The sequence below is a fragment of the Leptonychotes weddellii genome, chromosome 8 (assembly GCF_054177405.1).
Source record: "Leptonychotes weddellii isolate Sample4059 chromosome 8, ASM5417740v2, whole genome shotgun sequence".
In the NCBI taxonomy this organism is placed as follows: Eukaryota; Metazoa; Chordata; class Mammalia; order Carnivora; family Phocidae; genus Leptonychotes; species Leptonychotes weddellii.
The window spans coordinates 118,330,602-118,354,034 of NC_138376.1; the positions used below are offsets into that span (position 1 = coordinate 118,330,602).

Sequence of the window (23,433 nt, forward strand, 5' to 3'; positions counted from 1 at the left end):
CACTCTTTACCTGACTTATTCAGGCTTGGCTTTAGTTTAGAATAGCAGCATTAGCGTAGGGTGAACGTTATAGAAATGGGACCAAATCTTTGCCATAAACACTGCATGTTGACAATGAGAATCCTCAGCATGGCCCTGTTACTTTCATTGTGCCATTCTAGAAAACGCCATTGATTAACATGGAATCATCATATGTTGACTTAGAGTAGTAGTAACAGAACTTTCATCTATGTGACATATTCATTTTGGAAGTCACTGAATTGCTTTTCAGAGAGCAGACATACTTATTACTGCAATTCACATAAAAAAGATAAGCAAGTTAAGGGGCGCCTGGGTGACTCAGTCAGTTGAGCATCTGCCTTGAGCTCAGGTCCTGATCTCAGGGTCCTGGGATGGAGTCCCATGTGTTGGGCTCCCTGCTCAGCGGGAAGTCCGCTTCTCCCTCTCCCTCTGCCCCTCCCCCCACTCTCTCTCTCTCTAATAAAATCTTTAAAAAAAAGATAAGCAAGTTAACAGAAGGAAAGGCAAAAAAAGAGACAAACTGTAAACAGAAAAAAAAATCAGTAGAGAAAACAAAATCACATTTGAAAAGGGTATGCCAGAGACTGTTTCTCCCAATAGTAATTATTCATATAATTATTTAAGATAGTTACACAAACAGGGATAATTGCTATGGAAATTCAATACAGAGCAATGTCTAAATATACACATTAAATTGGAATAAAGGCATAATACTATGTGGAAGCATCACCAGAAGAGAACAAAACACGAACTATATCCCACTTATGTTTGTGTTTATCATAATATCCCTATATGCAATCCAAATCTTTCTCTACAACCCAAGCCAATGTAGGTTACCTCGGATTCTCTCTTGTACTTCCTAATACTTTCTATATTGAAGGACAACTTAACTCTACCACCTCCTCAGATATATTCAGCATATGAGGTAATATACTATCTATTCTTTCCAAAGCTACATTCCGTATATATTGTCTCACACTAACAGACATCTATAGAAAAAAGAACATTTAAAGATACAATCCAGTAACCAGGAAACTTTTTCAAAAGCTGGCCTGTGTTCTACTCAAGGTAAAAATTCATTGAAGAGGATTTATGGTCACCTTTCCCTATAGCACATTATTAGGTGTGTTTAATCAAGACAGTTACTTCCCTTCACTCTGCCTTCAACACACGCATGTTCAGCAAACTGGTCCTGTTAGAAAATTCATACCACCTCATCTCAATTTCCTTGTTTTGTTTTTTTAATGAATTCACCAAACTCCAGGAAGTACACAAGTGATGGGATCAATTCAGTCAGCACTTTTCACTCACATGGCAAAACATTTTTACTCATTCCAGGAAGAGTGGGCAGCAGTTACTAGAAAAGCTAAGCATGATGAGGGAATAAAGGCTTTCCCGAAGCCCTTGACACAGCTATTCCCAACCTCCCACTAAGTACCCTCTGAAATACAGAAAAGAGAAAAGAAGTAAAGTGACGTTTTATTTTTTTTTTTTGAGGGGGGAAGGGGGCGCTGGGGAAGCATAATTATTCTCCATCCTCATATATTCACAAAAGAGCACTGGTAATGAGAAGAACTCCACTGGTTTGTTTTTTAGCAAAGAACTCTGGGGGAAGAAGTAGATATTAGCAGTAATATCCAGAAAATAATCAGGTAAAATGGACATGGTAGGTATCTAACTGAAAATTTTAGGGTTGTTGTAAAGATATTAAATGATAACTCTATACAAAGAAATATGTGTATATACATATATATGGTACTGCATGTATATATTTATACATGTATGTACATATATACATGTGTATGATATACATGTGGTTTATATGGTATGTGTGTGTATGTATGTGTGGAGAGAGAGAGAGAAACTAAGCACAGTCTTGGGCACATAGTAAGTACACAATTATCATTAGCTATTCACACTATGATAACACTGTCATAATTCCTACTTCACCTCTGACCTTTTGCCATCCCACTAATCCTCTGGATTAGAAGAGTGACTCGCACACTATTGGTAGTGAAGGACTAGGGTATTTTTTTGTTTTGTTTTGTTCTTTTTAATGTTAATAGAGGTTACTTCTCCTTCCCTCCCTCCCTTCCTTCTTTCTTCCCTCTTTCCTTCCTTCCTATTAAGTAAGCTCTAGGTTCCATGTGGGGCTTGAGCTGACAACCCCAAGATCAAGAGTTGCATGCTCTACCAACTGAGCCAGTCAGGCGCCCCTCTTTTGTTTGTTGTTTTTAAATTTCCAATCAGCCATGGAGCAATACTTTGGTCAAATACAACAAAAACAAATAATAAAATGGGGAAAATGCAATATAAAGCACCAATTTGTTTTTATTATTAGATTTAATAGACATAAAATTACTCTGTCAAATTTGCTCTAAACATTTCTAAAAGCTTACTCTCGATTTCATTATTTACTTTGCTATGGACCAATAACAAATGTTTTGCAAATCAGCACAGGAATCACATGTGATCACACATTGAGTAGCAATGTTCTAACACTTAATTGTCTGTACCCGATGTCAGAACTAGCGTTGTTAGAGAGAATATACTCTATTGCAGTAGTTGAAAATTCAGATTAAAGCTCTATCTCTTACTCTATGAGCGAGTTACCTAACTATTTTTTGAGCTCTAGGTCATGCAACTATGAGATCAGGATAATAACATTACCTAATAATTCACCAAAATGTATGAGATTAAATGAAAAGATCCCTGTAATAACACAGTGCTGGGCACACGGTGAGCTCTCAATTTCTGGTAATTACACGGATTTGTATGCTTTTGTCCTTTCTCTATGAGTGTTTTGAAGAGAAGGGTACAGTCGAATTACTATATGTATCTTCAGTATCTAAGGCGATGCCCCACTGTCATTAGCTGCTCAGTTAACGCTGATGGTAATGATTTGTCTTGTAGGAACAGAAATATTAGTATACTTAGGAGAGTGAGAATGTACAAAAAATTCACATGCTCTTGGAGAAAATGCTACTACATTGCTCTATTCCACATAATTCATAAACCATTAAAATACTAAAATATAAAACACACTGCAGTTATTACAGGTTGCAGCAAAAGTCAGCCTCATGAAGTAAGGCTTCTGACATTGTATTACTGAGTTAGAGAGAAATGGATTATATAATTAAATAGAAGTGGGATACAGATAATTTTTTAAATAAAAAATTTTTAAGACTGTTTTTTTGAGAGCAGTTGTAGGTTTACAACAGAATTGCGAAGGAGGTACAGAGATTTCCCATATACCCCCCACACATGCATATCTTCCCCATTATCATCATTCACCAGAATGATGAGCTTACACTGACACATCATAATCACCTCAAGTCCACTGTTCACCTTAGGGTTCACTCTTAGTGTTTAATATTTCATGGATTTGGACAAATGGGTAATGACATATATCCATCATTGTAATACCGTAAGAGAATTTTCATTACCCTAAAAATCCTCTGTGCTTTGCCTATTCATCCCTCCCCTCACTCCCCACCCCTGGCAACCACTCATCTTTTCATTGTCCCCATAGTTTTGCCTCTTGCAGAATGTTTTATAGTGCAAACCGTACAGTATGTAGCCATTTCAGATTGGCTTCTTTCACTTAGTGATACGCATTTGAGGTTCCTCCATGTCTTTTCATGGCTTGATAGCTCATTTCTTTTTAGAGCTGAATAATATTCCATTGTCTGGATGTATCACAGTTTATTTATACATTCATCTACTGAAGGACATCTCAGTTGCTTCCAAGTTTTGACAACTAGGAATAAAGCTACTATAAACATCGTGTGCACGTTTTTATGTCAATGTAAGTTTTCAGCTCCTTTGGGTAGATACCAAGGAGTGTGACTGCTGAATCATATGGTAAGAATATGTTTAGTTTTGTCAGAAGCTGCCAAACTGTCTTCCAACGTGGCTGTTCCATTACACTCAATCAGATTTTTTTTTCTTTGAGCAGTGTTTACATAGGTTCTCATGCAGCCTTCAAAACAAACCTGTGAGGTAGATACTGCCGCTTTATATCTAGGGAAACTGAAACCAGAGAGATTAGTCCCTGGTATCCAGCTAATACCTAGTATAGGTTTAAACTTAAGCCTGCCTATCTCCAAAGTCTGTGATCCTTCTTTCTTTATTAGTAATTCCTAGGCAATGTGCTCTAGCACAGATTTGTAGGGCAAAGCTCCGATAGGATCCAAGAAGTAATCAGAACCTGATAACAGCCCTCTTGTAAATCTCTCTGCCAGGCAATGGGCATATCCCAGATGCTCCAGAAAGGCTGGATAGCTCAGTCCATCCATGATGCATGATTTTGTCAATCTCTTGTGATTGTCTACACTTCTGTTTTTTTCCACAGTAACTTGAAATCATCAGAGTTACATTATTTTATTCAGTGAAGAAGCCTGTAAAAGTCAGCCTTTATTTAAATACCTGTTGGAAATACTTGTTCCTTATAGAAATACATTTATAATACTTGGTTTCGATTTCATATGAACTGTGAAATATCTGATATAAAATTAAAAATATAAAGATCGTGATTTGCAATTGAAGGTTTACAAATCTAGAAAATCAATGAACATGCATACATTAAATTCCTATATGTACAGCTCATATCAGTCTAAAGATGGTGTCATGTTTTTCATCTTAATGGCTCATCAGTTTTCATTAAGTTGGTTACAGTGGAAGTTTGTAGGTTGGTTTGCAATAAAAGGGCATCCCCTTCACTGTAAATACATCTCCCGAGGGGCTTCTAAAATATTTCAGAGGGCAACTCAGTACCTCAGTCGGTTAAGCATCTGCCTTCAGCTCAGGTCATGATCCTGGAGTCCCAGGAGGGAGCCCAGCATCTGGCTCCCTGCTCAGCAGGGGAGCCTGCTTCTCCCTCTCGCTCTGCCCCTCCCCCTGCTTGAGCTCTTTCTCTCTCTCGCTCTCAAGTAAATAAAATCTTAAAAATAAATAAAATAAAACATTTCAGAAAACAAGATAAATGTTGTTTCACTACAATTACCATAAGGAGAGGTATCATTCATCTTCTGTGCAACCATTGATTCTGCTCTACCCTCTCTTCCAGTTCTCTTCCTCTTCAAGCCCTGCCCAGAAGAAGCAGTTCCTGGCTTTTTATCCAAACAGGCTTGTTCCACTTGAGAAAGTGTTATTAGAATCTGCTACTTTTCTAGCCTTATCTTGAGGTGCCACAGGCATGCCTGTGACAGTTTGAGGCTATTTTGTGAAATTTTCAAAGAGGGTTTAGCAGTCAGGATCCCAGGAGTAACTGATGGCACAGTCAGGTTTAAGGAGTGTTTAATAATGGGTTGCTTAAAAAGGGTGTGTGTGTGGGGGAAAGTAGGGAGATCCCAAGGGACAAGGCAGTATTCTGGAGAACAGGTGATAGGTATAGGTAATATAAATGATGTTATGGTTCCTAGTCATGCAGGTACAAGGAGAGAAAAATGGTGATGAGGAGACTGGGACAGAGAGTGTTATGTGGAGAGAGGCCTTCTGACCAAAGCTGTGATCTGAGGTAAATCAAGAGAAGCAGGCAGCTCAGGTGACTGTGCAGGAAGTAATATCCCAAGCATCCCCTCTGCCTTCCCTTTGACCTCCTGCCATGCTCCATATTGGCCAAGCTCTTCAATTTGAGGCCATACTCATCAGTCTCCTGGGACACAGGAGACTAGAGAAGAGAGGAGAATATTCTAGAGGGACAAATGGTGGCTATCCACCATTGATGGCGGCTCTGTTGGCCCATGTTCATGTGTGTTCTGTGTTCTCACTGACTGATGACAAAATGTACTGAAAGGGGTTCAGTTCGATGATCCTTACTGAATGTTGCTAAGTATGTCATCCAGACCTAAAATGAAGAAATGAAACTCAGACCTATCTCAGTAGGTGAGTTAGAATTCAGATATAGTTTAAGACTATTAAGATGAGTGTTTCTTGTCACTCTTGAAATATAAAAAGAAGGAATTTTTTCCCAACATTTAAAAAAAAATTTTTTTTTTAAAGATTTTATTTATTTGACAGAGAGAGACACAGTGAGAGAGGAAACACAAGCATGGGGAGTGGGAGAGGGAGAAGCAGGCTTCCTGCCGAGCAGGCAGCCCGATGCAGGGCTCGATGCGGGGCTCGATGCGGGGCTCGATGCGGGGCTCGATGCGGGGCTCGATGCGGGGCTGGATCCCAGGACCCTGGGATCATGACCTGAGCCAAAGGCAGATGCTTAACGACTGAGCCACCCAGGCACCCCATTTAAAAAAATTCTTGAGGAGGAAATGAACCTTACTATCCCTAAGAGAAGAGCTATCCCTATTTGTAACACAAATTTATGCAATCTTCCGTTTCCAAAGCTAACAGTGTTTTCTGTGGCTTGTTGAATAACAATTGGCTGTTGGCTATTCATTTACACAGGAGTCTGCACAACAACCCAAAGTCAGCAGTGGTCTGTTGATCCCAAGTCAGTGTTTCTGAGTTTTAACAGGCAGACAAAATCGATTCCAGCTGAGTAGTATTCCTCCTAATAATCCATGCCCTTCATTTTGTTTGGCCCTGCATCCCTTGTTTTAACTAGTCACATAAAATAGGTTATATAGAATGTTATTCATTCTCAACAGCTTCCTCACTACCAAAGTCCCTGTCAAAGCATAATGGATGGGGCGCCTGGGTGGCTCAGTTGGTTAAGCGACTGCCTTCGGCTCAGGTCATGATCCTGGAGTCACGGGATCGAGTCCCGCATCGGGCTCCCTGCTCGGCGGGGAGCTGCTTCTCCCTCTGACCCTCCCCCCTCTCATGTGCTCTCTCTCAAATAAATAAATAAAATCTTAAAAAAAAAAAAAGCATAATGGATGTCAGAAATATTTGGAACTCTCTAGTTAACATATTGAAATGACTATGGAGTAAAATGAAAAAAAAAAAGTGCTTCCTTAATTCTGTAATTGCAGGAAAAGGCTGCCTTCCCAGTTACCAGGTATACAGATGTTACAAGCAGGATACAGTTTATTAGAAACTCCTCCTTAGCCTTAGTAAATTGGTTGTTGTCTGCAATCTATAGGCTCACCATTAATTGGGTTGGTGATATTTTAAAAAGGATTTTTGTATGTACAGCAGTCCACGGTTGGTATCCAAAATAGACTATTTATTGGTTGACTGATTGTTTGACTTTCATATGGAAACCTCGGTTTGGGAAAGGAACTAAAATCTATTCTTTGAGTTTTCCTTTTGAAGTACACTAAGAGGGAAGAAGCTTGAGGTGGCAGGGGCCATCACCCATTCTTGTGTTAGTGCAATTCAGCATGAAACCATGAGCTGTTGTGCCCTGGGTGCTGATCAGAATAGAGAGCAAAACTGGTCAGATTACGTCAACAACATGAATTTACAAAATGGTGAATAAGTAACAATATAAATAAATCAATTCATACATTTTATTATGTGCTGTATTTAAAAATTATTCGCATAGTTCAAGAAAACAAAAAAAATTTACATAGTTCAAGTTAGGTAACATAGCTTTAAATAAATGAAAAATAATTTGATTTCTTGTTTTGCAATATTCCATTCTTCTTTGTCATTCATAGGTAAACCTAGTTCAATATTCATACTACTATTTATAGACCAAAAACAATGGAAATTTAGTACAGAATAAAAGTGAAAAGGGTTCTTTTTAAGTGGTGCTATAAGAAATGAATAGTTATTTAGAAAGAGATAATATTCATTGAATCTTCCAACTATATACCAGAATATACTCTAAATATATTCCAGACATAGATGCAAACATTGAAAAATATACAAATATTACAAGACAATATGGGTGAATTCCTTTATAATCTGGGAGAAGGGAAAAACTTGCAAACCATGATCAAATTTTAGAAAAAATAAAAGACTTTGCATGGCAAGAAACAAAACAAAAATAACACTACCATAAGTATAATCAGCAGACAAATGCTAAACTGGAAGAATTTTTTAAAAAAATTTATAGCTTAGAGGGTTAATTTTCATAGGAAGAAGCAACTACAACAATGGGATATGTAGAGTGCAAATACTGAGAGGTGTGAAGACTATCAGAGAGTATTTGTTTGGTCTGGGCCTGGTTACAATTTGCCGATCTAAAGAGCTCTTTTAAACAGAAGACCAAAAACCTAATAAAAAGTGGACAAAAGATATATATAGATGGTTCACTAGAAACAAGTATATAATTGCACTTTAATGTAAGAAAACATAAATAAATGCAAATTATATTACATTGATATACCACTATTCAAATACCAGGTTTATGAATCAAAAGCTTGACAACATATCCTGTCAGAAAAGCTGTAAAGAGTGAATTTCCATATGCTGTTAGAGGGAAAACAAAATGGTTCAACCATTATGGAGGGAAATTTGGCAATATCTAACAAAAGTACATATGTATTTGCCCTTTGATCTAGCCAAGCTCACTTCCAAGAATCTACCATGAAGATACATCTCTGTAAATATGAAATCGCACATGCACATTGTTATACATTAAAACATAATTTACAGTAATAAAAGATTGGAAATGACCAAAATATCCCTGAATGTGGGGGTTAGCTAACTGAAATAAATTCAAGTCAACGAAGAAAGAGAGAAGACAAATTGCCAATATCAAGAATGAAAAAAGGGTATCATGACAGATCCTATAGATATTAAAAGAATAAGGGAATTCTATCAACAACTTTATGCCAATGATGGACGGCTTAGATCAAATGGACTAATTCCTTGAAAGACCTAAGAATAAGAAACAGAAAATCTAAATGTTCCTGTAATTATGAAAGCAGAGAACTCATAACTTTAAAACTTCCCCCCAGTTTGTTTCTCAGAGTCCATAGTCTCTGAGGGTTCTAGATGGGAGGGGGGTGGGGGGATGGGTTAGCCTGGTGATGGGTATTAAAGAAGGCACGTATTGAATGGATCACTGGGTGTTATACATAAACAATGAATCATGGAACACTACATCAAAAACTAATGTATGGTGATTAACATAACATAATAAAATTTAAAAAATTAAAAAATAAATAAAATTTCCCCCCAAAATAAGGTCCAAATAGTTGCTTAATCCACTCACATACTAAAGAAGAAATTTTGTTTTCTTCTCTTAATGGTAGTTGGACTTTGTTCTGGCAGGATAGTAAGCTACTTGCAGATAGGCATGATCCACTGAAGGCCCCTTTGCAAGCTTTGCTAGTGGGTCTAGAATAACCATGACTCCAAACGCAATTCAGACCTCCTACTAAGGCCTGACCCCACCAGGGTCCCCACTAGATGTGCCAGCTGCCTACTGTGGACTATCCATCTACTCTGGCTGGTTGGAGTTTGAGTGGTCTCCTGCCTAACTGTAAGTCCTGGGAGTTGTTTCTTGCTATTCTTGCCTCTTTCTTTGCTTGATTTTGTGGAATTTTACCTTATGCATTCATGGCCTAGTACCAGCAAAAACTCAAGAAGACCCTAAGCAGATTTCTGCAGTTTTTTATCTGAAAACTTCCCTCCTCTCTAGACTCTTCCCTACAAATTCCAGTCTCCACCTCCTCTAAGGTAAGACTGTATCTCTAATTAAATGTTTTATCTGAATTCCAATGGTGAGGAAACATTTTGTCTTATTTACAATGAATCAATGAATATCTCATGAAGCTAAGAAAGCTAGTTTTCTTCATCAGTTTTTAGATAGATTAAAGAGTAGTTATTATAGCTTTCATCACAGATCTTTAAAAAATATCTTTTTTAAAATGCTGAAACAGGTGAAGGCCAGTGGCAGAGTCAGATTTATGGGAGACAAACATCTTCTAGTTTCTTTTAATTTTTAACTAATGGATCATTCCTACAGGCAAGCTTGCAGAAGAAAAAGCTGGTAGAGTGGTGAGTCTGTTTTTATGGAAATAAGGTCATTAGTACTAATCTTTGATGGACACAACTCATTAATTCTTGGACAATACTGATCAGAGAGGGCAGAAGGAGAAACAAACAAGAAACAAAACCAGTAAATATTACTCCAGGGCTAGATCTTGGAATTGAAATGTAAGAACTGCTACAACATAAATTAAATTTAAACCCAAAGAGCCACATTTTAACAAAGAAAAACATAAAGATTTTTAAGCTAAAATTGTCAGGTCAGAAGTTAAAACTGCTTGAATTTGTTAATGCTGCAAACTACCAAATGGCATGCTTTTCTCGAGGAGACAATGTTAGTTTTACCATATCAAAAACTGTAATATAGCTTTCAGATTAAGTGGTTATTTTTATTTTTTTTAAAGATTTTATTTATTTGACAGAGAGAGACAGCGAGAGAGGGAACACAAGCAGGGGGAGTGGGAGAGGGAGAAGCAGGCTTCCTGCCGAGCAGGGAGCCCGATGCGGGGCTCGATCCCAGGACCCTGGGATCATGACCTGAGCCAAAGGCAGACGCTTCACCCACTGAAGCACCCAGGCACCCTAAGAGGTTATTTTTAAAGACACGTGCACACACATGCAAATACTGAAAATATCATTGCAAACCTCATTATCATAAAATAGGAACGTTGATAGTATTGATGTAGAACATTCAGGCATGATGTATGATCTTGGGTTGTGAGAATGTAGTGATGAATAAGTCACTGGAATTTAGATGAATGACTGATTTGTTTATTTATAAGAGGGTAGAGATGGCCACATTGCAGAGAATTGGTCTTCTGGAATGTAAGGTGGTATTAGGGTTTGGCTATTCAAGGATGGGAGTAGCAGAGGTTGTCATCCAGCCTGGAGCTTTATCAACGCTGAACAGAAGTAGCAATGGTATTTTCTCTACAAATGTCCCAGTTGGGCCTTGCTCCTGGACATTTAGCTACAGAGCTTCTCACTGGCCCTCTTAGAAATCTGTGAGCTACTAAAAAGCCCTTAGCAAATTTGTTTGTTTTCTGTTTTATTGTAGTGTGGATTCTGTATCTGATAGACACTGAGATCAAGATAACTGATTGGATTTAAGTACACGGGGGTCAATGACAATCAGAAAATGGTTATATATATGGTCTAGGGCATCAGACTGATTAGAAGGGGTGAGGTACAAAGGTGAGGCAAGGCAAGGGAGACAAGATTCAACATCTCTTTCAAAGTTTGGTTGTGAAGGGGAGAGGAATGGTAGAGAACAGCTTGAAAAGGATGTAGAGTCAAGGGAGTAAATTTTTTTACTTTTAAAGATGGAAGTGATTTAAGGTTTCTGAGAAGACTAGGAGGTAATATAAAGGACAGGTGGAGCCTGCCTTAGCTTAGCTGGAAGCTGTGCCTCTTTTAATGTAATAGAAGGTTACACAGGTACCGTCCACTGAACAGCTTCTTTGAAACCAGAGTGACTGGAAATATACAAGTATTTGCTCTGGAAGAGCCTTACTTGGTACAGGAAGAAGGAACACAGAAATGCCACAGGATATTCCAAAAAGTGAAAACAGAGCAGGAATATAGAAAAAGAGTAAAAATTGTAGGTGTATTACATTTAACTGAATACCTTTGTATGCCACTCCTTCACTTATATTGGTGAAGAATGTAACCATGTTATAAAAATTTAGGTAACAGAGAAAGAAAAATGTCAATGCATAGTCCTCAGAGTTTCACAACGCTTTTAAGATTGTGTTTTTTGAAAGGTATGCTCAGTCTTCTTTGTGTATGTATTTTTACATAGTTGAAATAGTGTCTCTGCAGATGGTATAGGGCATACTATTTGTCTCACTTATCATAAATCATGCTTCCATCTCACACGGGATTCACAGGCATCTGTTAATAGTATAATTTTTTAATTGCCATAATTTACCTAGCCTTTTCTCTACACCTAAACTCAATCACTGCATCAATTTGAATTACAGGTCTGCAAAGGAGCTCAGAGATTATCAGTGCCACATCCTTCGTACAGAGGAGAAAACCAAGATGCAAACAGCTGAGTAAATCTCATCAGGGTCATATAGCAGATGAGCAGCAAGGTCAAGACCAGACCCTGAGGCCATAACATGGACAGCAGGCTAGCAGAACTGATTGGAACTATAATCCTCTAGCTCAGTGCTTCTCAAAATTCTAGTCTAAAATGAGTATTACTGGTCCACACTGAGATCAGGGGTTTGCAAAAGAATAAGGAAAACAGTGCACTGCTTTATATTCTGTGACTGATCAGTAGCGATCAGCTCACATACCAGCATCAGTCCACAGAATATGCTTTGAGTAGTACAGCTCTAATTGAAAGAAAAATCACTCACAAAATGTCTGGTTGTCTCTGTAGCTATCAATGGCATTAGTAAATAATATGTTGGATTTCATAGCCACATTTATTCATTATTCTTACATTTTCTTCCTTAACAAAATCAAGTAAGTGCCCAAGACATTGACCTTTTGAAAAAAAAAGCACACACACCCAGTCTGCAAGTATGAGTATAATACGTTTACTGTGCAGGTTTACATGATTTTATTTAGAGGGATTCACATACGAAGATGGAGTGTAAAGGAGATGGGATGTCCTTTTAGCCTGATCAATTGTACTGTCTGATAATTCAGCAGAGTTCTTGAGATCCATGTTCTCCTGTCTTGGTCTAAGAGAAACAACCTTCAACCCCTGAAGGATAATTACATCCCTGCTAACTCACAGCCTTTAGTTATTCCTGACCACTACACTAAAATAAGTGTTTCAAGAATTCTTTTATGGATTGAACCACAAAATGCACCATGACAATTGTATCCTGTTGCTCCCCACCCCCACTCCCCAAAAGGAGAAAATGACTATATATATATGACAGCATGATGCCATGATTCATCATATTCAATGAGAATTGATTTTCAGAACTAATGACAAATTTGGATATAGTACTTTTATAAATATATTCTATAATTCACAGGCTATCTGAAAGTTAATTCTAAGCATGAGAAAAATTACCATTGGATCACCAGGGTAAAACAGAACACCCGGGGTCACTGATTTCATTTCTCACTTTATAAAATCAGCCAGCACATCAATTATACTGAAATTATGAATCCCGTTTTTAAAGATCTCTGGAGGAAGAAGCGATGCCACATTCACTGTGATGGATAACATATTTATAGCTGCCCTGAAGGAAATGCAAACTCCTACAATGTCCCTTCCAGGATAGTTTTAAATGCTCAAGCATTATTATTACTATGGTTAATGCCAGCAGGCAACATTCTAAACACACTAAATATATTACATCATTTAATTGAGAGGTAGGCACTATTACTTAGGTGGTAGGTAGGTTTCTAGAGGAAGAAAAGTCTACCAATGTCGAAGACACTGAATCTTTAAAAAGTAATTCAGGAAGTGCAACCAAAATATTCTTAGTACATGAAAGTAACAAAGAAGTAACAGAACTCTGAGAGTAAAATTAGTGAGAATTCAAATATAAAGGTGTTTGTCATTTGCAAGAATCACCCCCCGATATTTTTGTAACAGCTGGGATAAAGTGGTTTAGGACACACGATACAAATGCAATTGTATTTTAAGACGGAAATCTAAGCTACTGAATTGTATTCTGTGAGGAAAACTGGTTTAACAGAAGAGAGATGATCTCTTCACACAGCAGACACAGATTTGGAAGGCAAAACCAGCTCAGCTCAAGGCCATGTATCACTGGACAGACTGACTCATTTTAACCATTTGTACCACAGTGAAAACACTGATCAACCTACATTGTGAAGATACAGGTTACTCATTCTATCTCTTGCTTGGATTCAGTGTTCAAGCAATCTTCTCATTTTGACTTAGTTTTCACCTAATTAATGCTATAGGGAAAGAATGCCAGCAGTAATATTTCTTAATATGAATTAATAAACTGGCAATGTGATTTATACATTTTATGTCTTGTGATCTGGTAATAAAAATTAGTTCATTAGATTACCTTTGGATATTGAATTAAGTACGTTTTCCTCCATTCTTAAAAAAAAAAAGTTTTGTGTGTGTCTTTTACAAAAGTTGAAGATGTTTATTGCGGAAAATTTAGGAAACACAGATATTCACAATGATCAAAAATATTCTATAACCTAGAAACAACTCTTAGTTGTTTCTCTAGTCTTTCACAATGCAAACATTTGCACATACTATTCAGCTGCAAACACATGCTGCCTTTCAAAGAAAAGGAAAGATGTCTCAGATGCAGAGCTGAGAGGCATGGGGAATTAGTCCTAGCCCTTGAGATCTAATCAAGAACTTCCAACATTTTCCCAACTTCCCCAACATTTTCCCAGCTTCCCTAACATTTTCCAGAATTTCTATGGAACAGTAATTTTTTTGAGTTTCCCATCCCCCCTCCCCACTTTTGAAGAGAAATGTCTATAGTGGTTCTCCTTTGCCCGTCCCACCATTGGATGTTGGAGGTCTCTTCATCTTACAGATGGAGTGCTCAGTGAGCTCTTATTAAGGAACTATGCCTAAGCAGACCTGGATCTGATTTAGAGGAGAGTCTGAGCTTTGAGCTAATGATGTAATGGGAGGGCACTTTTGAGAACCTGAAATGCTCCCAATGATCCCTGCCTCCCTGTAGTCACACAAATGTGTGTAATCCTCTCTTCTGGACTATGGGTTGGACTTACTGACTCACTGTTAAGGAATAAGGCAAAAGTGATGAGATGTCACTTCTAGATTAGGTTATAAAAAGACTATGGCTTGTCTTGGCCCCTCTCTCTCATCCCTCACTCTGACATTTTGTGGCAGAGCCCATGTGGTAAGGAACTGATGTGTCCAGCCAACAGCCAGAGAGGACTAGAAGACTTCTGCCAACACCCATATGACTGAGTTTGGAAGATTTGTCCCCAGCTGAGCCTTGAGATGACTGAAGCCCCAGGTGACACTCTCTTTGCAGCCTCGTGAGACAATTTATGTCAGAAGCACTCAGATAAACTGTGCCCAGATGCCTGACCCAGAGAAACTGTGAGATAATATTTGTTGGTTTCACTACTTACCAAGTTTTGGGGTGACAAGTTTTATATAACAGTGAATAACTAGTACAGATGCCGAGTACAGTATAAAACTGAACCCATGTTTTATTATTTTCATTAAACATTTCATATGCATTAAACCTGGCCTATTATCCTTGTTAAGCTTACAAATAAATGTATTTTTTATTTCCGATGTCTAATTGTTTCCTTTTTAGAACTTTATTTTTATTTTGAGGTATTTTATGTTTTACATGAACTCTGAGGACATCATTATTCTTATTTTAAAGTTTTTATTTTGTTTTCTCAGATATTAGGCCCTCAATTTGTTGGCATTATTGCATTTCTTTCATGATATTTGTCTTTCTTGGTCTTCCTTGGCGGTCTACTCATCTTGGTATGTGAGATTCCCATCTGTTTGCCCATCTGCAGGTACTTCTGTTGACTGTGGGGTGCAGAGTGTGCCATGCTGGGGGTAAGGTGCATGCAGGTAGCTTATCTTTGGAGTATGTGGTTTACCCATTTATATTTCAGATTACAAGCCATCTGGGATAGTACCATGTCTTTTTAAGCCATATTTGCTGCTTTAGCCTGGGGTAAACACTGCAGCTGCCCAGATTATTATAAGGGGAAAAAGAATGAGTAACAATTCAGCTGGTCCACCTGCAGTTCCAATTGCTCATCTAATGATTTTCCCAGAAACACATCCTACCCTATGTATTTTGACTATGTGTTTGCAGAAGCTCTAAAACTGTTCCCACCTATAAGAGAGTTTTGTCAAACATTTTTTGGACTATGGTTTCCTCTTGTCTTGTTTCTTTCAGGAATGCCTCAAAATCAAAGATTCAGCCAATGGTACTCTCTTTTTTCCTCCTTCATTATTACCATGGATGTATCATAAAACACTTATTTATATTTATATATACATATATTTCTTTCTTAAGGGATTTGGGCAAGCAGAAATAGATTTATGTGCTCATCTTGCCAACTGAATCCAATTAGTAAAAACATTTACACTCTTGAAATTAGAATTCTAAAAAATGTTTCAACTAGAAACAGAAAGTCCATTTTTAATAAAACTGAAAACCGTGGTTCTAACTGTAATGTTGGTGATTAAGTGGTTGAAAGGAACAGTTTGGAAGTGGTCCAGTCATTTGGTGAATGCTGCTTCTGCCATCAACACATTAAAGAGGCATGGCACTTTTGTGTAAAAAAAAAGTGATATTAAGAAAATTTGGGTAGATGTATACAAAAAAGTGTGATTCTAAAATTGATACAGAAGATTACACCATCTTTTTTTCAAGGCAATTACCCACACTGATGATCTGTTTAAACTTGGTTTTTCTTTCACTATTTACTCATTTTACAGTCTGCTAAAGAAAAAAAATCTCCTAGTATTTTATACATGTAATATAAATATATATATATAAAATTTATAATTACATAATTTTATAATTTTTGTATCATTCTGGTTAAAATATCTAGGCCTAGTCTATTAAATGTGTAATGAAACCTTTCTTCCAGGTAAAAGATAAAGTATTAATAAATCTTTTCCAGACATCAACATATAGTCCACATAATCTTTAAAAGAGGATTCTCTTGGCAGTACTATCTTACTGTTGACCTACTTTTCTTTGATTAACTTAAGGACTGAACAGTACACGAAGCTTTCAGAATAATCAAATTTTCCTTTTCACAAATGTTATTTGTTCTACAGTGTTAGGGAAATCAATTTAGATAAAAGAAATATTATCAATTTATGAAAAAGGAAATATTGGGATGCGGATAACTTCATTATTAAGGGTATTCTACAGTAGACGGAGGCAAAAATATACATTTCATCCCCTAGTTGCTAATGCCTACAATAAAACCACTTAACAACAATCAATACAATAATAAATATAAGACTTAGGCAAGGATAAACATATTTAGGAAGACTAAATAATTTAAACATTTTTAAGTATTTTAAAGAAATTTTAGTATTTATAGTTACTTAATTCTATAGGCCAGAAAGTTACATGGAATAATAAGTTTGGTTTATGCAAAGCATGAATCTAGAATAGATTCCTACTAATTAAGCTCATTAGAAAATGATATTCACATGTTGAGGCTGCCTAGGAATACAATTGTGTAAAAGCGCAACTGATTGTAAAAATGTCTTCCATTGGTGTATTGAGATACTGAATTTCACTCTTGAAAAATGTGGTTATTTTGGAGAACTGTCTAATAATTTTGCCAAGTGTAAACCCTTGAGTATTTTTAAGGAAATACCATCATTAATGGTTGTTGAACTAATGTTCCCAGAAGTATGGGTATGTTTTATGCAAAGATACAACACTTAAAATCCATAATTTAAGCATAAAGATCCTACTACAAATACTTGAGTTCAAAATACTGTTTTCATTGAATAATATTCTGTAAACTTGGGGGAATTAAAAAAATGAATATCAGTTTTCAATCAGTATTTGGCAAAACACATATTTAGATCAAACCATGAGCTTCTTACATGAAAAAGAAAGAGTGCATTAGGGAAACTGATGGAAATACGATGTCCAGATTCGGCTGGAAATATCCTAAGACAGATGTTTACTACTACAAGAAAACTTAATGTAAGCCAGTTATTTAAGAAAATCATTAAAAAATTTTCAAAACATTACTGTTTTGTATTCTTTTCTTTTAAAAAATTTAGACATAATTCATCTTTTAACCCATCTAGAGAAGCGCTATGTTAGAATCTTACAAGGTATGTCCACTTTGGATAAGTCTTCTTTGCCTGAAGAAAATGCTGTTTTGTTGATCTATCTAAATACTAAGGTGCATGGGGTGCCTGGGTGGCTCAGTTGGTTAAGTGTCCGTCTCTTGATTTTGGCTCAGGTTACGATCTCAAGGATCATGAGATCAGCCCTGTTATGGACTCTGTGCTGAGCCTGGAGCCTGCTTAAGAGTCTCTCTTCCTCTGCCCCTCCCCCACCACGTGTGTGTGTGTGTGTGTGTGTGTGTGTGTGTGCACGCGCGCACGCACGCGTGCTCTCTCTTTCTCTCCCCTCTCTAAAAAATAAATACTGAGGTGCAACTTTAACTTCATGATTTTCATAGCAGCAGTTGAAGACTTAGGTCTTCGCTTCTTTAAGACCGTCAAAAGTGTTCTTGCTGTTTAGTTTTTGATGCTAAAGCTTTATCAATATGTTTTTTTATTATTATTATTATGTTATGTTAATCACCATACATTACATCATTACTTTTTGATGTAGTGTTCCATGATTCATTGTTTGTGTATAACACCCAGTGCTCCATGCAGTACGTGCCCTCCTTAATACCCATCACCAGGCTAACCCATCCCCCCATCCCTCCCCTCTAGAACTCTGTTTCTCAGAGTCCATAGTCTCTCATGGTTTGTCTCCCCCTTTGATTTCCCCCCTTCATTTTTCCCTTCCTGCTATCAATATGTTTTATTAAGATCTCTCTAAGAACCCACAGTATTTTGGTATCAGTATTCTAAAAATTAATATCCATTAATTTGGTTGTTTTGTCATAGAGTGTTTCTTGTCTTCACCCACCTCCAACTCCATCCAATTCACTCTGCCTTTTGAATAAAGAATGTACAATTATACATGGCTTGGAGCAGAATGGGCTTGGGAATCACAAAACTAAAGCGACACAGTCCACTTTAAAAAAATACCTCTAAGCTACAAAGTCAAGTGAGACTTGGAAATGCTAGAGGTCAGAACATTGCTCACAAATTATCCCAGTACAATTTAGCTTATGAATGTTTTGGAATTATACAAACAGCATCTGATGACTCATATAACTTGTACCTCAAATGTGTTTTGCTGTTGTGCATTCCTTTTAGTCCAAGTACCCCCTGAGGAACAAAGTGTTACAGAAGCAGTTATGGTTTCAATTTCCTTCTATGATTTGCTTTCATTTGGAAACCAGTAAAAGGGGGGACATGGACTGACTAACTCCTGACATTATCAGGAGCTTCAGAATACTAAATTTTCACTCTCCTATAGGAGAAAGAGAGTCCTACCAAAGACTATGGATAACTTGAGGAAACCAAGAAATATGAAGATGTTACTTAGGAAATGTTGTTATCAACAGTAATTAATTAGTCTTACAACCAGGTACTATGCACTTGAAACATTTTTTTAATTAAAAAAATACTGCACATGTGGTGTCTCCTTTGATTCCAGGTTTTAGGTTGGTATTGTTCTTATTCTTGTTTTTTTTTTTTTTTTTAAGATCCCATTTATTCATTTGACAGAGCGAGACACAGCGAGAGAAGGAACACAAGCAGGGGGAGTGGGAGAGGGAGAAGCAGTCTTCCTGCCAAGCAGGGAGCCCGATGCAGGACTTGATCCCAGGACGCTGGGATCATGACCCGAGCCGAAGGCAGATGCTTAACAACTGAGCCACCCAGGCGCCCCTAGGTTGGTGTTGTTCAACACGGATATTTTTCATGGTACGTTCCTGCTATCTACAGGCAGATGAACTCCATTTTAGACTATTAGGGTAATCTGACCTGATTCTTTCTGTATCCCTGAAACTCACTCTTCTCCAGGGTTGTCCTTTTCACTGGTAACTAATATGGTGACTATTTTTTAAGGCAATGATGCACATGTGATTTTAGCATTGGTTTGCTTCATCTTTCTTTGTTCCACAAGGAGAAAGTTCACTTTATCTTCCATAAACCCCATAACTACCATGCAAGGGACCCAACTCCTGATTATGACCATTCCTTGCCTTTCTTCAAGGATGAGGAATAAACAAGGGGACAAGTGGTGGGGATACTGCAACACATCTGGGTAAGATAATTAAAGGGTAGGATAAACGGTACATATACTTTACAGAGTGCACAGAGATAGGGAGAACAGAGAGAGGCCCAGAAGGGCATTACTCAACACAATCTTCGTTTAGTAGATAAGGGGATAAATATACAATAAATTTCCATTTTGCTCCCTGGAGAGAAACTCAAAGTGATCTAGCAAAAGGATCACTGGTCTTGTAGCCAGAAGACTTGGGCTTCAGCCCTGGGTAACCTTTAACAAGTCAGTTAAATTCATTGAGCCTGTTTCTCTATCTGTGAAATAGGAATAAAGTCCTCTAATACCTACAGGGTTGTCCTCAAGCCCAAATACTGGAGTGTGTATGAAAGTGTAGTATATACATATGATTATGCTCTATCTAGTATCATCAAGGGATGAGGTTTTCTGTATGTAGTCTTCTACACTCTGTTACACACATCCATGATCCAAGGTAGGATGACTATAATATTCAAGTGATACGCATTTAAAATTGGTGACTAGAGGAAAAAAATCCCCTTTATTTGAGAACAAGTGCTAGTCCTCTGCTTTTCTCCATCTAATTTCTATGTTTTCATCATGACACTTACTCTGAACATCAAATACAGAAAATTTAGAGCACTGAACAACTTTAGGAAGTCTGGTTCTGTATCACTAGGAAATAGATGAGTTTCCACTGAGTAATTTTAATTCTTTTTTTAAAGATTTTATTTATTTATTTGAGAGAGAGAGAGTGCACAGAAGGAGAGTAAAAGGGAGAAGCAGGCTTCCTGCTGAGCAGAGAGCCTGATGTGGGGCTTGATCCCAGGACCCTGAAATCATGACCTAAGCCCAAGGCAGGCGCTTAACTGACTGAGCCACCCAGGAGCCCCAGTAATTTTATTATTATTATTTTTTTAGGGGGAGTGGGAGAGGGAGAAGCAGGCTTCCCGCCGAGCAGGGAGCCTGATGTGGGGCTCGATCCCAGGACCCTGAGATCACGACCTGAGCTGAAGGCAGACGCCCAACAACTGAGCCACCCAGGTGCCCCAGTAATTTTATTTTTTATTTTTTTAGGGGGAGTAATTTTAATTCTTTTTCGGTTTGTTTCCCTTATAGTTCTTTGAGATGTTTTCAATGTATCAATAAATTGAAAATTGCACAAGCAATCAACGGGAGAAGGGCAAAAGTCTCAAAATAATTTTCCAGCCCCCTTTCTTTCTTTTCCCCTTCTCATCCATCCCCAGGCATGTATTTTCAGTGCAGGGGGTTTTATACCTTCTTCCAAACAGAATATCCGTTTTGTTGTTAGTTAAATCTCCATAAAACATTGAGTCAGGATGTTCAATTTAAAAAAGTTTTTACTCTTTTTTATAATTACCACATTCAGGGGCACATGGGTAGCTCAGTTGGTTAAACATCCGATTCTTGGTTTCAGCTCAGGTCATGATCTCAGAGTCATGAGATCTAGCCCCACAATGGACTCTGCACTCCGTGAGGAGTCTGCTTGTCCCTCTTCCTTCCCCTCTACTCTTCCCCACCCCCCACCCCCCACCATGTGCACATGCACATTCTCTCTCTCTCAAATAAATAAATAAATCTTTTTAAAAAATTACCACAGGGGTGCCTGGGGGCCTCAGTCGTTAAGTGTCTGCCTTTGGCTCAGGTCTTGATCCCAGAGTCCTGGGATCAAGCCCTGTGTCACGCTTGCTGCTCAGCGGGGAGCCTGCTTCTCCCTCTCCTCCACCCCCTGCTTGTGTTCCCTCTCTTGCTGTGTCTCTGTCAAATAAATAAATAAAATCTTTAAAAATATTACCACAGTCAACAGGTAGTTTTTATAGTTACCACATTCAAATATAATGTTGTGGCCAACATAATCTTCATAAATTAAATAAGATAAACATTTATCTCCCAAAAACAATTTTAATAATAATGCAAAATCTCAGGCATGTCCATTAAGAGTTTAATATTTGTTTTGTATGTTTTTGTGGGAATTTCTGAAAGAGTCATTACATATTTCTAGAATATGCATATCATTTTTATTAATCCATCATGGATATGCTATTTATTTTTGTGTATGGATTCCTGTGTTTGCATTAATATGCCTGTCATGGGGTGTGAAAATAATGAGATAAATAGCCCGATTTTTGATTAAACTATCACTGAAGATCTAAGCAGAGAGCTGGGATCAATTATTCAATAAATATATTGAGTTAATGATGCCAGTGTTGAAACCAGAGCACCATGCTCTTAAATTCTCTTCAATGGAGTTGTGGCAAAATTTTGGTAAAATATCACTGACCAACTCTTATTTCTCATTAGCACTTTTTTCCAGCGTAAGAAGACTTTGAAGTGACTACTGTAACTTTTTTCCCCTAAAATTTTATTGTGGTAAAATATACAAACATAAAATTTACCATCTAAACCATTTTTGGGTGTACAGTTTAGTGGTATTAAATACATTCACAATGTGCTACCTCAGCACCATCCACCTGTAGAACTATTTCTGCCTTGTAAACCCATTATATAGAAACTCCCCATTCTTCCCTCCCCGCCCCAGCCTGTGACAACCACTGTCGTATTTTCTGTCTCAGTGATTCTGGCTACCAGTAATCTTATTTTTTTTGAGGAAAACATTCATATAATTTGGGGAAAATACAAATTTAAGGGACTTGTTCTCTGAGGGCACATACACAATATTTTTGAAATTCAGTTTTGTTCAGCTACTAGCAAATAATTCAAAGATTCTGAGTAGCAGAGAGAGAATCATTATGTTCCATAATGAGTACTTTGATATTAAAGAGACTCTATTAAAAGTGATTTAAGGGTGTACATCTTGGCCACCATGTGATAGGTATCTTAAAAAACATCAAAACAGAAGCAGCAAAAAGAATACAACATGAATAAAACAGGAGAAACATTTTTGAAGTAGTATTGTTATGTTCATGATTTTAAATATTTCTACTTTGTGTTCTGGTAAAATGCTGCAATTTGATAAATTATTTTGAAATTGCATACCAGATGTATTTACTCTAGGAAAATCTATCCATTTAATAATTGAATCTGTAGTACAGCAGGGTTTTGAATTATATATGCTATTCTATAGAGATACAGAATTCAAAATTTCTAAAACTACTCCAAATGATTCTCAAATAAGTATTTTAAGAGGAAGGATCTCAAATTGGTTACCAGAATGCCATTTCTCCAATTTTTGGCAGATTATGAAAAAATGATCTAATTATATATTATTCATATTGGCTGAATCGTAAAAGGGATGCATAATTCTCCATATGGGAAGGCACTTGATTTATTTAGAGTCTATAAGAAATATTTGTAGCTTGATTTGCAAATAAGTACAAATAATACTTAGGATCCAAACTGTTTTCAGCTCTGAAAATCTGAATATATCAGCTTTCCAGTTCTTGAAAACACAGAGTTTGTCTTATAATATAGTCATCCAACTAACACTCGTTAGGTATCTTCTATGTCCTGGATGAATGCTAAGTCCAAGAAATGTACGGGAAAAGTAAGACAGAGTCTTCAGGCGGGTAACAGTGTTGTGGGAAGAAAGACACAAGTAGAGAATTCATAATGCCACAATATATGGGCTTTGACAGAGGTATGAACAAAGTGTTACTGGAATCCAGAGGAGAGGGCTGGAGTGGCTTCCCAAAGTAGTGACATTTCAGTTGGGTGTTAAGAATGAGGGAAGTGGGGGGGCACCTGGGTGGCTCAG

The 23,433-nt window shown here is 37.4% G+C and overlaps 1 protein-coding gene and 1 long non-coding RNA gene across 3 annotated transcripts in view; one reads left to right on the forward strand and one right to left on the reverse strand.

The window, feature by feature from the left end:
- The window catches only part of LOC145723147 (uncharacterized), a 28,997-nt gene extending 13,853 nt beyond the window's left edge, over positions 1 to 15,144 (forward strand). The window contains exon 3 of the long non-coding RNA XR_014148010.1: positions 14,696 to 15,144. This is a non-coding gene — a long non-coding RNA (uncharacterized LOC145723147). The remainder of the gene's footprint in view (positions 1 to 14,695) is intronic.
- RGS17 (regulator of G protein signaling 17) overlaps positions 1 to 23,433 on the reverse strand; it is a 91,664-nt gene that overhangs the window by 44,425 nt on the left and 23,806 nt on the right. The gene's annotated exons all lie outside the window — the stretch shown is intronic.